The 17413-nt window shown below is 53.0% G+C and overlaps 1 long non-coding RNA gene across 2 annotated transcripts in view; it reads left to right on the plus strand.

Moving 5' to 3' along the window:
- Nucleotides 1–540: 540 nt before the first annotated feature.
- LOC112930338 (uncharacterized) overlaps nucleotides 541–17413 on the plus strand; it is a 20021-nt gene continuing 3148 nt past the window's right edge. For both annotated transcript variants that reach the window (XR_003237108.2, XR_003237107.2), the window contains exons 1-2: nucleotides 541–588; nucleotides 729–1067. This is a non-coding gene — a long non-coding RNA (uncharacterized lncRNA). The remainder of the gene's footprint in view (nucleotides 589–728; nucleotides 1068–17413) is intronic.

Below are 17413 nucleotides of genomic sequence, written 5' to 3' on the forward strand. Positions count from 1 at the left end.
GGGGGAGAGGGAGAAGCAGGCTCCTCGCTGAGCATGGAGCCTGATGCGGGGCTGGATCCCAGGACCCTGAGATCGTGACCTGAGCCCCCCCAGGTGCCCCATGAACTACTAGCTCCTGAAGGCAAGGACCTGTCTTACTCATCACCACACGCCCAGAATGCTGCGTGACCAGGATGTAGGTGGAAGTAAACCAGTGTCCAACTAAAGAAAAGAAGAAAGGAAAGAGGGAGGGAAGAAAGGAAGGAAGGAAGGAGCAATACTATTTTGAAATATCATTCGTGTTTTGTCTTCTTGGAAACTCAGATTCTCCTCCCACCTCCTCGCTCCCTCGCAGGACCCTTGAACTTGAAGCTGAGGCCATGAGGCTTTCGCTCCGGGGAAGCGAGGGCCGATACTGCCTGGAACAAAGAAGTGTTGCTCTACTTTGAGTTTCGGCTGGCCTTTAAAAATAAAAACTCATTGTGAGGTAATGTTCTTGCAAGCCAGGCTCTCTGAAGAGAAAAGCTATTTTCTCAGAACGCCTCCAGAGCCGGGTTTTAGATCTCAGGAGCCAAAGCTGGGAGGACCCATGGGAGGGTGATCCGTAAGGTGGGAAGGAGGGCAGATTCTGGCGCATGGGAAGGGAGGACGCTCGGGGTCGGGATGAGCGTCCTGGGGGGGGCACCGAGGGGAGAGGCCGTGTCCCAGGGTCGGGTCCCTGAGCAGGGCGCTCCTTCCATGCTTTCTAGGCTCGACATGGAGACCCCCACGGGAGCAGGAGGTGGGTGCAGAGTGGTGGAGAGACGTGGCCAAGGGAAGAGGTCTGGTTAGCGGGCCCAGGGCAGCCCGCCAGGCCCACCCTCTCTGGCAAGGTGCCCAGAGAGCAACATAGAGTCTGCAGACTCCGGGAGGCCCAGCAGGGCTGGAGTCCTGAGGTGACCTGGTGGGGCGAGGGGGCCACCGGAGTGGGCCCTGGGGACCAGGACCAGTGAGCACGGCACATCGCTCAAGGACCAGCAGACGCCAAAGCAGGATGCCCAGAGTCCCAACGACAGTGCTACTCCTCAGGGGGCACAGAGGGCCCAGGGGTGAGTATCGCCCCACCTGGGGGTCACTTAGGGCCTCACGAGGCCTTGCTCTGCCCCCAGCACTGCGGGGACCCCTTGGGCCCAGACTTCATCGTGGGAAGGGAGAAGGGAGGGTCCTTGAAAGTGGGCGAGGGCGGCCCAAGTGGCTCAGTGGTTTAGCACAGCCTTAGACCCAGAGTGTGATCCTGGGGTCCCGGGATCGAGTCCCACGTTGGGCTCCCTGCATGGAGCCTGCTTCTCCCTCTGCCTGTGTCTCTGTCTCTCTGTCTCTGTGTCTCTCATGAATAAATAAATAAATAATCTTTAAAAAAGAAAGAAAAAGAAAGAAAGAAGAAAGAAAGAAAGAAAGAAAGAAAGAAAGAAAGAAAGAAAGAAAGGAAGGAAGGAAGGAAGGAAGGAAGGAAGGAAGAAAGAAAGAAAGAAAGGAAGAAAGAAAGAAAGAAAGTGGGTGAGAAGTCCCAAAAGACGCTAAGCTTTCCCCTGGAAGTGCGGCGTAGCCTTGCTGGCAAAATCAGGGTTTCTGCTGTCACAGGGCTCGGGGTAGGGAGCGAGATGAAAGCAATCACCAAAGACAAATGAAGTCACAGTTTTCTGCACACGTGCATCGTCCCCGTTGAGGGACTGAAGGGAAGGAAGGAGACGTGTGAGGGGTGTAACTCCTGCCGGGTGAACTTGCTTCTCGCTAGCCTTCTAGAAGCTTCTCACCGGCCTGTGGCCAAGGGTGTACACCCCGAGGTGGCGAGGGGACTGTGCAGCAGAGGGAGGCGGAGGTCCCCGCAGGAGCTGGCCCCAGGCTGGTCAGGTCTGGTCAGGAGCCAGGGAGGAGCAGCAAGGGGCACGGGCCGTCCTCAGACCCCCGGGGCTCTATCAGGCCCCTGCCCACTGGAATCCCCTGGAGGCGGTCCTCGGGGAGTCCCCACGTTCGAGCCTTCTCGAGGTATTGCCAAGGCCACCCAGGGAAAGTGGACATGGCACCTTCGGGGACCTTCGGGGACAAGTGGCTTTCCTGTCGCTGGGCCACCCTGTCTGGGGGCTCGGATGGGGTTCAGAGAGGCACCCGGTAGCCTCCACCTGTGCTGGCTGAGCTGCTCTGCCGATCGGGGTTTCTTGGCTGGAAAACCTCCTCCATGTCCTAGAGTGGGGGTGGGCCTGGGGTCAGAGGGCATGGCCCGTCCTAGAACCGTAGGACGTCAGAGCTGCCAGGCCTCCCACGCCTCCAGCCTGCCATGCGCGGAGGAGGGGGCCCAGGAGGCTCAGGCCACTTGCCCGAGGTCACACAGAGTCAAAGGCAGGAGCAGGATGAAAGCCCGGGTCTCCTCCCCCGGCATTGCCCTGCCTCTCGTTCTCTTTCTTCCTCCCTTGAGAGTTGCCCTCTCTGGGCCGCGGGAGCAATCAGAGCCCTTGGTGCGCCTTCCCTGAGGGTCACCTTTCCGAGGACAGAGGGTGGTCTGTGATCACGCGTCTCTGAACTCAGGGCCATTCAGGAGAGGGACAATTTGAGCAGCTGCCCCAGAGGACCTACTCTCCCCCTGGCCACCTCCGGTCCTCTTTTCCTTCTGGGCACATGGGAGGACCCCACTTCCTGCCCCCTGCCACTGGAGAGGCCTGGGGACCTGTTCTGGCCAACAGGCTGTGAGAGGGAGTGACCCACATCTCTTCCTACCTGCAGCACTTAACTGCTTGGTCGGGAGACCCTCCCGTACTTTGTATTCTTGCGGCCGTGACTGAGAGGCCACATGCAAGACGGCAGAGCCACATCACCCTGCGTCCCCCAGTGCTGTGTGAGGCAGGGTGCCCTGCCAGGGGACGCTTAGCATCATGTCGTATCGAGCAAGTGAGATCTCAAGGTTGCTTAGGACAGCAGCAGAGCCTAGAGCATCCTGCTGGTTACAAATAGGGACTGCTCTATGCACAGCCTGCCCCCCTTCTGGAAGAAAGAACCACCAAACACGCCATAAATGGCCCTTCGGGTGGGAGTGGGGGTGGAGGCCGTGTCTTCCTGTGTGAGGGGCAGCGTGAATTTATAGTGAAGGAGGTGACTTGCCCAGTAGAGATAGAAAGGGGTGCCGCAGGATGCAGGGGTGGGAGGGGTGGGAGTGTTGTTTGTTTTTAAGATTTTATTTATTTATTCATGAAAGAGAGAGAGAGAGGCAGAGGCACAGGCAGAGGGAGAAGAAGGCTCCATGCAGGGAGCCCGATGAGGGAGTCCATCCCAGGACCCCGGGGTCACCCCCTGAGCCAAAGGCAAATGCCCAACCACTGAGCCACCCAAGTGTCCCAGGTCAGGGAGTGTTTTATGCAAATCTAGATTCTCTTCCTTTCTGCAACCCCAGATTCTGATTCCTTATGTCAGAGGCTGAGCCAGGAATCTGCATTTTTAACAGGCAGTCCAGGTGAGTGGGCTGCCTGAGGTCTTTGGGTTGTCTTGACTCATCCTCACGCAACACTCCGGGCAGACCCGGTTTTGAGTCCTGATGCCGTCAACTAGCTGTTGGCTTTGGGGAAGACAGTTACTCTGAAACTCAACCACTTTTTCTATAAAATAAAGAAAATGCTAGTTGACTCCCAGGGCGGAGTTAAGAATTCAATGTGAAAGGGACGCCTGGGTGGTTCAAGTGGTTGAGCATCTGCCTTTGGCTTAGGGTGTGACCCCAGGTCCTGGGATTGAGTCCCGCATCGGGCTCCCCACAAGGAGCCTGCTTCTCCCTCCGCCTGTGTCTCTGCCTCTCTCTGTGTCTCTCATGAATAAATAAATAAATAAATAAATAAATAAATAAATAAATAAATAAATCTTAAAAAATAAAAAAGAATTCAATGCAATAAAGTGCTGTAGCGTAGCACCTGGCACAAGGTTTCCTAGTTTCAGCAATAGTGCTGGCGGTAATTATTATATTCCCTTATTATTAAAAGGAGAAATCTGTGTGTCTTTGACAGGGTGGGGGTGCGGTGGGCAAATCTCTTGAGGAAACTCAGCATATGTCCAAGTAGCCCCAACTCACTCATTGAGAGTCACCATCCGTTGGGGTCTGTTAGGCTAATTCCTGCCACCATCACCCTGCTGGTCGCCCATGAGCTTTTCTTCTTGTGAAATCTTGTAAAAGGCTCAGGCACAGATCAGTTCCCAGGAGGAGGGACACTGGGCCGACAAACAGCATGTGTCCCTGGTGAATACTTAGTGATACCTGGGGGTCGGCTCCCCCACCACTCACCCCTCCCTTTGTGGGTCAATGGTTCCTGGGCCGTTGCCGTGTCCCCAAAGTCCAGTCAAGGCTTGTCACAAGCATGGGCCCGATGAACACTAGCTGTGGTTCAGAGAGCCAGGGCTCTCCGCTTCCTCAAACCACGTAGCATCTTAATGGCCTCCCCGGGTGTCTAAAGTTGCAAGTTGCCCATTTATTCAGCCAGGAGGAAGCCTTCCAGGAAAGACTGGAATCCTGTGTTTCCAGGAGTACACTCGATGTCCTCTTAATTCTGGGTTCCTGATGAATGGCAGCCACCTTTCCACCTGCGTGGCCTGATGAGCTCCTCGTTGTGCAGGACTGGGAGCAGGTGTCACATTCCCCAGATGCCTCTCAGGCTGGCTGGGTCCTCCTGACGCCCCTGTCCCTCCCTGGAGCTTCCCCGGACCGTGGCATTGAGCGCCCACCCAGCGGCAGCCTGCTGATGGCCGTTTCCCCACGCAGAGTGGGAGCTCCTCGGTGGTCGGGGGTGCGGTGTCAGCCGCGCCCAGCCCCACTAGGCTCTCAATGCACAGGTGTGGCGTGAACAGATGAAGGAAGGGGTGGGCGTAAACCCACCATCGAACCTTAACAAACCCACAACCACAGGCCACACCAGCAGCACTCTGCCGGGGGGGGGGGGGGGGGAGCTGCCTTGTCTCTGGAACACAGGCTCCTCATCATGCACTCAGATGCATGTGTGGGTTTTCTGTTTGAGAGCGTGGGTCTCCTGGGGAAATTCCATAAGTAAATAGGAGGCTTGTCCTCGACCTACTGTGTCATCACAGGGGGCCGGGAGGGCCCTGGCTCATTCTTTGTGGGTCACATCAACTTTAATGTTTTCTCCTCCTGTCGGCTCCCCCCTGCCTCGCCCCCCGCCCCAGCAAACGGTGCACCTAGAGACTAACAGGAGAAAGTTAGCTGAAGTTCTCATGGCCTCTGCTCCGGGATTCCGACTTTCCTGGCCCTTGGCCAGCTTATCCTGCAGACACCGGGTCCCCAGGGCCGGGAACTTGATGCTTCATATGTTTGTTTTTCCTGTGGGTGGAGTGCATGGGTGCTCAAGGGAGGTGTTCTATCATGGCTGGTGACTGACTGGCTGACCAGAGACCAAATGATAGATGGGGAAGGAAAAGGAATTTGCCTCCCTAACCTATAGCTCATATGGAAGAGCCATCAGTGATACAGGAGCTGGTTATCAAATTAGGGACCTACTTGGATCCTTCCCCTGTGCTGCCTGACAGGGTGGATCAGTGCCCCCATAAGAGGAGAAAAGATGCATCTGGAGCTCGGCACGCCCCAGCAGCTCGGTGTCACGAGGGGTCGTGGGACTCCAGGTGTGCCAGGCCCACCCCTGGCTCGCAGAAGCCCCGGGGTACATCTTCTCACCTCTGTTATGGGGGTTGTAAAACCTGTGCTGCCCGCCTCCAGAGTTCTGGCTGGGGTGGGGACCCTGGTGTCTACAAAGCACATCTGACTACCAGCAAGTGATCATACTTTTCACCAGCCAAAAGCTTGGCAGGAGCGGACATGGAGCCCATTAGCTGTAGTGGAGGTCTGGGGTTTCTGTGGGCTCCATTTGCCTGCCAATCCCATTTGGCCAAGGCTTAGGAATCTGGCCCGGATTTCGCCAGGCTGGTGTCAATGTGTCTGGATGCTGCGTCCATGCTCACGGGTCATTGGGTAGCCTTCCATCAACCCTCCGCCCGCATCATCTATGCCGGAGCTCATCTCGTTGCTTCAGCAGACTTTCCCGCCGTGTGCCAAGCTCTGTGTTAGGTGGGACGTGGTGTATTAGTTTCCTACGGTTGCTAGAACAAGTCACAAATTTGCTGGCTTTAAACAACACACATTTATTCTTTTATAGTTTTGGAAGTCAGGAACTGGATATGGGGTGAAAGTGAAGGTGTCAGCAGGGCAGTTTCTTCTTGGAGGCTCTAGGAAGAACTGTTTCCTGCCTTTCCCAGCTTCTAGAGGCCACCTGAACTCCTTGGCTTGGGGCCCCTTCTGTCATCTTCAAGCCAGATGTGTACTATTTCCAGATCTCTCACATTGCCTCTCTCCTTGGACTCTCGGCAAGGCCCCTGCCTCTTGCCACAAGGACCCTTGTGATGACACTGGGCCTTCTCAGATAATCCAAGACACCCTCCCCATCTCAATGTCCTCAACTCAATCACATCTGCAAAATCCCTTTTGCCGTGTAAGGGACATATCCACAGGTCCCAGGGCTCAGGATGTGAGTCTTTGGGGACCTTTATTCAGCCCACCAGGCATGTTCCCTGCCCTCGAGGCAGAGGTGACGGGCAGCACCCCTATGTTCCAGATGCCAGGATGCTAGTCACCCCTGGTCCCGGCCTGCGTCTCTCGGTGACACCCACTCCACCCGGATGCTCCACAGAAAAGGAACACGACGGGGCTGGACTTAAACCGTTGACCTAGTTAGCAGGATGAAGGAATTGGGCTCTTGGGGGGCCGTGGCAAGACATCGTTAAATTATTTAGCACTGTGTGCATTAGAAGGCCATTATACAAAGTAGCGAATTATAAACACCAACTTCCACAATAAGGTAATAAAATAAATAATACATTAACGAGGTGCAGTGCTCCCGAGTCGGAGTGGCTGGCGATGACGGAGCCTGCAGGGCGCGAGGCCATAAAGCTGCGGGCACTGAGTGAGGCTGACACGCGGCGGGGTCGGCCGGGTCTCCCACCTGCCTGGCCTGCAGGTGCCCAGGCTCCAGGGCAGAGGGCTCACCGCCCATGCCGAGGCGGCCGGGGTGCGTCAGTCTGGAGCTGGTTGGGAGGTTTTCCATGAGGTTTTCCGTGAGGGCTATGGGGCCCCCTTACCTCGGTGCTTGGGTCTGTTCCCTGCCCTCCTGAGGTGCCTGCTGAGCTTAGAGGTGACATGGGGTTAGTTGCAAGGCTTTGGACCCCCAGTGGCCTGGGTTCGAATCCTGATTCAGCCTCTTACTAAGCCCTGGTCTTCTCACTGGAGAAATGAGCGGTGCTGAGTATCTGTGTGGTAGCCCTATGGTGAGGTCTGATGGGAGCCCCGTGTAAAGCTCGGAGAGTGGCAGGTGATAAGATGACAATTAGCTTTTGGTTCACAGCTATTAGTATTGTGACCGGCTAACTAATGGTCCCCAAAGAGAGCCAGGCCCCAACCCCCAGAATCTGTGAGTACGTCACCGTACACAGCAACGGGGGCCTCCTCTATGTGAGTAGGTTAAAGATCTCAAGCTGGAGAGACCATCCCGGACTGTCCGGTGGATCCTAAATGTGCTCCTGAGTGTTCTTACCACGGGAGGAAGAGGAGAGTTTGCACAGAAGACAGAGCAGCCTCTAAAGCCCGATGCTACAGTCTCTGGCCTTGGCAGTGAAGGATGCGACTGTGAGCCAAGGAATACAAGGAACACAGCTCTAGAAAGCTCTAGAAGCCCAGGAAACGGATTCTGTTCTAGAGCCTCTGGGGGGGAGGGAGCACAGGCCCATGACCCCCTGGTTCCTGCCACTGATACCAGGTTTGGGCTTCCGACCTCCAGAGTGGAAGAGAGTAAGTGGTGGTGTTGAAACTCGCGGATTTTGCGGTGATTTGTTAGGGCAGCCAAGGAAACCACTACGGTGATCACCACCCAGCTCTGTGGGTGGTGGGAGGGAACGCACCAGGCACGGCTCTGTCTCTTCCCCAGCTACTCCTGCCTCCTGGATCTGCATATTCAATATTTGTTGGGTACTTGGTATGCTCTGCGTGCTTTCTTTCTGTGTTAGATCTACAAAAATAAGGCAAGGCGGCACGCACACTATTGTAAATAGAAAGCTTCCCCACGGGGTCAAGAAAGTAGACAGACTGGGGGTTCTGAGATCACACTGACCTGAATTTCAGTTCTAGCTCTAATTAGTTGTGTATCTCTGGGCAAAGTGTTTAACCTCTCAGGGCCTTGCAGCCTGGGTCTTCAAAGCAAGAGGGCTAATAAGTACCACCTCCCTCATGGTGTCTGTGTGGGGACTAAATAGGTGAATGCACAAAAATTTTAGAGCACTGTCTGAAGCATACATCACTTGCAAAGTGTCAGCTTTTATTTCGAGAGAGCAAAACAGGAAAACCATATTTCAATTACGTCAGGAAGTTTCCTTCTGCGTTCCTGGCAGAGGAAGCCATATGTGCAAAGGCCCTGGGGTGGGACGAAGTTGTGAATTCAAGAAACTAGACAAAGATGAGGGGAGAGCATGGCATCCAGTGAGGATGTGGGGCAAGCTGAGGCCACACGAAGCAAATTCTTGGAAGCCACTGGGAGGATTTGATCTGTGTCCTGGTAGCCATGGAAAGGTTTGGAATAGATTTAGGCTGGGGAGTGATATGGTGGGATTTGCACCCCTTGAAGGTTACTCTGGCGGCTGACTGAGACGGGAAGGCAGGGAAAGTCAGAGAGGCTACAGGAAGACTCGAGAAGGGTTTTAGTGACTTGGAGGGGAGAGTCAGGGATGCTTCTCAGTGGCAGGTGTCGTGGATTAGGATCAAGAAAACTAAGAACCTGAGTAGAAGTCCGAAGTCGGGAGAAGCAAGAGAAACAGCATTTTCCGAGGCCCACTTGCACCGAGGAGCCTGACGTATATGGAGTAAAGTGGAAGACAGGGTGGGAAGGAGGTGGGGAAAGGCAGATGGAGTCCCAGAGTGAAAGCAACAGAAGGTAAAGACAGTGCGGTTCAGATGCCCAAAGAGACCCTCCTGCTGAGGGCTGCCCTGTGCAGTGGTGCAGGCTGGTCACTGCGCAAGGGCACACCTGTAGGCTATCCTGCCCTGGTATAACCCCTGTCATGGTCATCCCGGGGATGGGAACACATCTCAAGGCTCCAGCGTCTGGGTGGGGGTGTGCAGAACAGTGAGGAGGAGCCGCTGCTCACCGCTTGAGGGATTCCCAGCAGGCCTCCTACCCATCAGCCTCCGCTTCTTCTTCTGGGAAAGGGGACAGTACATCTGCTCTGCTCACCTGAGTCCCAGGGTTTAGAAAGGATGCAGGGCGACTGCACAGCACCCAGCTCTCTCTGCAGACCGCCAAGTCCCCACAGCATGGGGCACAGGTTTTGCAGCCTTGGCTCCATAGCTCAGGGGGAGAGCACTGGTCTTGTATTTCCCAGCCTTGCTGAGTTTCCACAGAGCACTCCAACCCCACCTCGGCACGCGCGCCCTGACCTCCGGGTCGCCGAGAGACCTTCGCGGACCTTGGGCGGTCTCTCTTCATGCTGCTTCCTTCAACAGCGATCATCCCCATTGGCCCTTGGCTTTCTATTTGGGTTTGGTTTCCTTCGCCTCGTCAAACTATAAATTGCACACACCCCTTCTGTCTTGGCCACTTTTGTACCTCCGGCGCCTAGAACCACGCCTGGTACATATCAGGTGCTTGATCCCTATTTGTTGAGTGACTTGAAGGAATAAGTGGGTTTAGGGTGCCCGGAGAACCCCTCCGTCTGCCTCATATGCACCGACACCTGAGTACTAACCGAGGGCATAACCCACGGGGGTTGCAGTGAGGCTGGATCGAATTGGGTACGGGGAAAGGGATCTGCTTGTCCTTTCTAGAAAGGGACAAAGAAGCAGAGAAGGTGCGGTGGAGGAGCTGAGAATTGGACTTTTGAGTATGAACAAAAGAGAAAGGGATATATGCGTGTCTTAAATTTTGTTGAGAATTTGAGGATGTGCCTGATGCCCAGAGTGATCCAGCTTGTCCCTTGTTCCCACATGAGCCTCAGCTAAGAACGGTTGATCCGAGCTCCCTTCCGTCTGAGTTCGCAGAATGAGAAAGCCGGGTCACGGAGACTTTAAGAGGGCGCTGAAAAAAGCAGGATTGCTTTTTGATTCCGACCCATCACGTGTTAATCTTGGACTGTGAGAACGTTTTAGAAAGGTGTTTCGGCCTCTCTGGGATCCTTCTGCGGAGGTTCCCATGGAGAGGGGTTGTAGACCCACAGCTAAGGGTTTGCGCTGTGGCTTCCCTCTGCCGGGCAGCCGTAGTGAAGGGAGAGAGCCTCGAAGTCTTGTGCGTGTCCTGCTTGAGTTTCTGGGAAATTAATCTTTCCCATCTGCTCTGACCTCTCCCTCTCAGCTACTGAAGTAAGCCTTCCTCTGTTGTCTCGAATTTTCTGGAACGTATTTAGGACTCATTTTGGAGGGAAGCTCCTTGGAACGAGCGATCCGTGCATCTTGGTGAACTCTTCCAACGCAAATGTAGAAAAATCAAATTTTTGTTTTTCTCGTAATGAGATTTCCCTAACGTCAATTTATTTATTGGATGCTTTCTGAGCTGTCCTCAGGTGCTACGGCTGTGGCCCCAGCCCCTGCCTCAGTCAGATACGATTTCACTAATCAGAAGGGTTTGGAAAATATTTTACCCTTGACAGTGACCTGTATTACAATTAAAGCTTATGATGTGGGCCTCTTATTTGCCTAAGGAGACAACAAGATTTGCTATGTAATTTGAGAAGCACTTACAGTACAGCTATCCATGCTGTAAGCTGATTATAAATAAAGTTCAGCCCAACTGCTTCCCTAAGAATATCAGGATTCACAGTCAAAGAAAAGGACACAACCCCGATGAGCAGTTGCTCTGCATTGCTTTTGTACATAAATCAGATTCTCTTAGCAACTGCTGCATATCATGTTTATTAAACACCTCCTGGTTATTATAGAGCAGGGTACTAAAAATCCCTCTCAAAGTCTCAGAAAATCTTTTCGCACATCAACTATTTTCAAAGTCTACTGGGTCGGGGGCAAGTAGCCTTCTTTCTGCAGAAGAGGCACTTTGGGGGCTCTGGGTAGTAGGTGGGCTCTAGGAGTCATGTGATGAGAGGGGTTGATTTTTTTTTCCCCTCATTTTGTTTTCTCCCCTGCAGAGCAACGTGGTGCAGAGCAACATGGTGGGTCCCCACCCACCCAAAGGAAGGGAAATGAATTTTTTCTTTTGTCACTGCAAACAGAGAATTGGAGCGGAGACCCTTTGAGCTCCGAGGGGCATAGGACACTGCGATGGGACACAGGTGGTGGGACAGATGAGACCACGGAGCAGAGAGAGGAGGTGACGTGTGCTCACGTGATGACACGGGAGGGAAGGGCAGGGTGCCTGCCCACAGTCCTGTGCTCCGCCTCGGTGCACGAAAGCTTTCCAGCGTCTTTATGCATCCAGCTGATTTATCTTAATGCACTAATCGTGGCTGTATTCTTAACATACAATATTCGAACAGTGCACACTTAGAGAAAGCAAAAGGCAAGGCCCCTGCCCCTGTCACTCCCCTCCCAAAGCCACCTCCTTCTGCCTGGCCATGCACAGTGTGACAACTGACTCAGGATGCCCGTGGGATGAAGGCCCTGGATGATCCAGTGGGCATTAAATGTAATCACCAATGTCCTTATAAGGAAGAGGCAGAGGGGGGTTTGACACAGCCTGTCATCTCTTTTGCTGGGCAAATATATATATATTTATATATATATGTTTTATCTGCATATGTATACATACATATATATTTTTTATACACACACACACACACACACACACAAAAGTTGGTTGGTAGTTTTTCTATAAGCAACTTCATAGTGCACAAAATTTTTTTTTCTCCCTTAACTATAGCTCAGAAATCTTTTCATATCAGTGTGTACAAACCTGCCTCACACTTTTTAGCGGTTCAATAGTATTCCACACCGGCGATACACACCATTCATTGAACCCTTCCCCTGTTTGGAACAATCAGCTCCCTTCCACTTTTTTTTTTGGCGGTTACAAGTGATGCTTCAGCGAACACCTTCTACAAGCTATTTGCATGGGTATTTGAGAATTTCTCTAAGATAGATGCCTGGGAGTGAAACTGCTGGATCAAAGGGTATGTGCAGTTTAAATTTTAATAGACGCTGCCCGATTGTTCTCTAAAAGGACTGAACTAATTCCCATTCCCACCAGGGGGATTGGAAGCTCTTTTAGGCAGACAGATAACTTTGCTGACAATTTTGTATGAAGGGCTTCACTTTAAAAGACGATCTTTCAATTCCCATTAAGGATCTTATTTAAAAAAAAAAAACACAAAGCCTTAAAAATATTATGCGATCATGGATTCCACGGTGGAAGAAACTAGAAAAGGTGGAAAGAGAGGGAAAAAATTAATAAAAGCCCAAATCACCCATAATTCCCCCCAACCTCTGATAATCACACGTAGGAGCTTTTTCTTCTAGGCTTTTCCGAAGCAGAATAGACGTTTCCAATAATACAGGTTCGGGATCACACCACATTTGTCAACTGACGGCTCTCATTCTACTGTGTATCTGGAGCCCTAACGACCATGAATTCGCACAGTCATTGCAAGGCTGTGCGGTATTTTTCAATCCCCGACTGTTGGACACTTGGCACGTTTTCCAGGTCTCCGCCGTCACGAGCCACGTCGTGGTTTCTGCTCAGGCATCCATGTGCATGTGTCCTGTCTCTCCTACCTACTTCATCCTCCTTTTCTGCTTCTCTGCGGTGGTTTCAGAGCCCCGCCAAGGCTCCCGAAGCAGGCTGCTACCCCTTGGGTTTGGGGCACGTTTCCCTGGAGCCTCCCCAGGGGCTGCAGGCACCGCGTCACTCCCTGTGTGCGCCCACCTCTGCCTCTCCCTCCCGGCACCATCGGGGACTGCTCTGACCCTAAATTGACAGAGGCCTGCCTCTGCCCAGAGAGGCCTGTATCGGTTTCCTGGGGCTGCCATCGTTGGCAGACAGAAACGTCTTCTCTTACAATCTGGAGGTCCTGCGACGGACCTCAAGGTGCTTGCTCTCTTAGAAGGCTCGAGGGGTCACTCCATCCTAGCCTCTTCCAGCTTCTGGAGGCTCCTGGCCTTGCCTTGTGCCCGTCTCTGCTTTGGTCTTCACATGGCCTTGTTTCTCCTCTGTGTCTGTGTGTCTCTTATAACGACTTGTCAGGTTTAGCCCCTCAACCCCCCCCATAATCCAGGACAATCTCATCCTGAGACCCTTCACTTCATTCCATCCCCAAAGACCCTTTTCCTTTTCCTTTTCTTTTTTTTTCTTTTTTGGAAAGACCTTTTTTGACATATGGTCACAGTCACGGACTCTAGGGGTCTTTCAGGGAGCCACCACTCAAGCCATGACAAGACCCACTAGTGTCCTCCTCCTTCCCATCAACCGCACCTGCTCCACAACCTCTGCACTCATAAAGCCCCTTTTCACAGCCAGAGAACCCCGGGTCCTTTAGGTGCTGAAAGTCTTCAAAGCCATGGCCTTTGGGGCTGCTCCTCAAGTCCTGGCCAAAGAATGAGACCTTGTTTGGGGCGGTACTGCATCCCACATGCTTCTCTGAACAGATCTTAGTAATTTGCCTCCTCCAAGGGTGGTTTCTACATGTATCTGGCCTAAGTCTCATGCATCACAGCGGGAGACATGAGGCCAAGGGTTGGGGGTGCTGGGATCTGCAATCCCTTGGACAAGACGGAATGGCAGTCACCAAGATACGGCAAGATTTTGTACTAACACCCAGGCCATAAGGTGATGTAAGATGGCTTTGTTGGCTTCCAGAGCCTTCAGTCCCCGTGTGCATCTCCCGGACCTTGGCATGTCTCCATTCTTTATGGAGAGGTTTGATTTTTAGAAACGGTCATGAGCCACAGGGGACTAGAACGCTTCATGAGATGGATGACAAATAAGCTGGAGAAACCATGTGGAGTGAAGAAGGATGGGGATGATGAAGCTAGAAGGGGAGCCAAACCGAGAGCAAGTCTAGGGGTGCCCCTGGGGGTGGCGAGCTCCCCCCACAAGTCACTGTTCCATATGGGCCCCCAGGCAGACTTCTCACATTTTTGTCCTGAAAAAAAGAGAGACTCATTTTGTTCTTTCCAATACTCAAAACCAAGGGTGGGCATTTCGCTCGGGGACACTTGCTGTTTTGCCTTCCCGCTCCTACTCTACTCCCAGGGCAGACGTGGGGTTGGGATATTGGATCAGAAGTCCAATTGGAGCTCCAGCCTCACCGGTTGTTCTGAGCTCTTTATGTCTTGAGCCAAAAACAATCGTTGGCGTCAATGGGACTCGGAGAGAGTCATTCCCTATTGTGTTTCGTGTGTATGTGTGTGTGTCTGATTAAAAATACAGACACAATAAAACAACTTCCCACATCCAGTCACCATCACTTCATAAACAAAAGGAGGTTTTAGCAGCAAAAAAGTAGCAATCATATCATGTCTGAGTAAGATAAGGCCTTTGAATTGAATAGATTTTGCTTTAAGAAAATCTCACCGTCGGAGTCTCATTTTTCTCACTTGGCTGCCAGTTAGTGACAACTTTGTTGATGAAATGACACTAGATGACCATGAATGGGAACCAGAAGACTCAAAACCAGAGTCAGGTGTTACCATCTAGTTGACCTTAAAGCTCGAAGCTCCTCTGCAAGGCAGGCAGACACTGTGGTCCCACATTCCTGGGAGACTAAGTGACTTTGCTCATGCGCACACAGCGGCTTGGGATGGGGGGCAGTGGGAACCCGGTGGGCCTGGCTCCGAACACTGTGTCCTTTCCTGTCCTCTGCTCTGCGTGCCATCCAGCCTGAGCATGCTCTCTGGGAAGGAACCCAGGGCCTCACTCACACCAGCACAGGTCTTGGTGGAGCCGCAGCACAGATGCGAACAACGTGGGAGGCCAGGCCAGGCCAGGCCCTGGGGTTAGGGTCTCAAATAAAACACCACCCCTGACCCCAGCGCACTGGCGCCCCAGCCCAAAGAACCAGCCTGTTGATGCAAACCACAAATGCCACACAGCCGGGAAAGCCAGGTCACTGCGAGGAGTTACAGGGTGGGAGCCTGGGGACAGACGGCAGGGAAGACGTACGTGTTTTGTCTTTCAATTGACACGGAATCTGAATGTGCAGGTGATAAAGTTTACAAGGATCCAACCAACCAGCAGGAGCAGGCGAGTCTTTGTGGAGGGTGATTTGATCATTTATATCATTTTTAAAGATGTGCATTTCCTTCGAACCAATAATTCCACAGCCAGGAAATTATTATTATTTAACATTTATTATTAATTTTTAGAGAGAGAGAGAGAGCAAGTGGGGAGGGGAGGGACTGAGGGAGAGAGAGACTTAAGCAGACTCCACACCCAATGCAAGGCTCCATCTCACGACCCTGAGATCATGACTCGGACCGAAACCGAGTCAGGTGTTCAACCGACTGGGCCACCCAGGAGACCCAACTAGGAACTTATCTTAAGGGCATAATCAGAGACTTGTGCAAAGGTGATCATCCCAAGGACGTTCACTACAGTCCTACCTGTGATACGGAAAGCCTGTCTGAAATACAAACTTTTGTCCTCAAAGAGAGCTCTGCATAGTTGAGTGGTGCATGGATTCCAGGTTGTTTTCCCATCAAAGAAGAGACGGGGGTGGAGGGGGGCAGCCTGGGGTCGGGCATGCCTGGAGGCTGAGTTCGTAAGGAGCAGGTCACAACCTCTTGGCTGCTCAATTTTGGGCTATGGAAGTGGCAAGAAGAGAAGCAGCCTTGCCAGAGTCCCCGAGAGCTGGACAGGCGCGGGACAATAATCTCATCTATCGACGGGTGGGGGCCCGGAGACGGGAGCCGCTCCTTGCAGGTATAAGTGAGAGTTGTCATTTAAAAAAATTCTTTTGCCATCTCCGCTTAAAGCCCTTTGAATCACAGCACCTTGGTGCAGGACGGGTCAGAGACAGGGCTGAGCTGAAGGACACGGGGGGGGGGGGGGGGGGGGGGGGAGGTTGCCAGTCTGTGCGAGGCGGGCCCCGGGGCTTGAACGGGGGTGCAGAACCGCAGGTCTGTGCCACTTGGGTCACTCACGCTCCCCTGGTATTTAGCGCGAGAGGAGGAGTAATTGCCCTGGCAGTGTCCTGGCTGAATTCCAATTTGGGTGATTACATTCTTCCTACTTAAAATTCCCCTCTCCGGTATCCATGGGAGAAGCAATTCTTCAAACCCTCTCCTGTTGGGGGGGGGGGGGGAATTAAAAGAAAGGACCCGCCTAGCCTTCTCCAGCACGGAGTACATAGGACCGCTCTGTGCACCCAGGAGTGGTTGCTTTTTAAATTAGGGAGTAGACCATCCCCACTGGAATACATCCGTCACACAGGCTGAAATTTTCCAGAAAGATTCCGTTCAAGGAGGGGAAGCGGTGGGAGCGGGGGCTACGCGCCTGAACGTGGAGCAGACGGATGTGAAGAGGGTCTCCTCCGTGAGGCTCAGGCCCGTGCGCCGAGGGGTTGCAGCTCAGACCTCAGACCGGCCCCCCTGCACCCCCGGCCCTCCCCGGGGCCCCTCCAGCCTGTTGCATGCTCCTAGTGCTTAATTATAGAATATGAAATTGTTTCCTTTCCTTTGGATGCTATTGGGAATGATGTATGGATAACAGCTTGAGAATTCAAATTATACTACAGATCAACATGACCCGAGAGAAGAAAAAATGTTTTGACTATTACACTAAACAAACCGGGCTGCGTGTCAGAGAGACGCGGGCTGTGCAAAGCTCCACGTGGGTGATTTGCACCCGTCCTAAGTGGTTCTCTTAATGAAAGGGCGCCAGGACTTTGCAACGTTTGTACCTACTGTGTTTTTTAGGCACACGCACGCACGCACACACACACACGCACAACAAACGGCTCGGTTAAAAAGCCTAAAAAGCCGTGAAGTTGGATTTCATAAAGTTTGCCCCTCCCTCTGAGCTCCTACTTGCAAGTGATGCTTCAGAAGCTTCCCGGTTGCCTGCGCTCAGAAAGAATCACAATTAACCCCCGATTTATGGGAGGGCTGGAGCCTATGAAATATGGGAAGGGTCCGCCTCGGAGGCAGAAGCGCAGCGAGGCTCGTGGGCCGGGGTGATGCGGGGAAAGCCGTCTCCCCCGCAGCGTCTGTGCCCTGGGATGCACAGCAGCGTCAGGGCACAGCTGAATCCAAAGGCACGACACTCACTGCGGACGAAACCCGCACATCAGGGTTTACCCACCCGCGTGGCACAAAAGGCAAGTGCCCCGCACATCCCTGTGTTCCCCCTTCCACTTGCGGGCAGAGACAGCCCTAAGCTAATTATTGTACGGCAGTTTGGGCGCCTTTCAAAGCTCACTGGTGTCTGCTGGAGAT

This window comes from Vulpes vulpes, chromosome 6 (assembly GCF_048418805.1).
Source record: "Vulpes vulpes isolate BD-2025 chromosome 6, VulVul3, whole genome shotgun sequence".
Lineage (NCBI taxonomy): Eukaryota > Metazoa > Chordata > Mammalia > Carnivora > Canidae > Vulpes > Vulpes vulpes.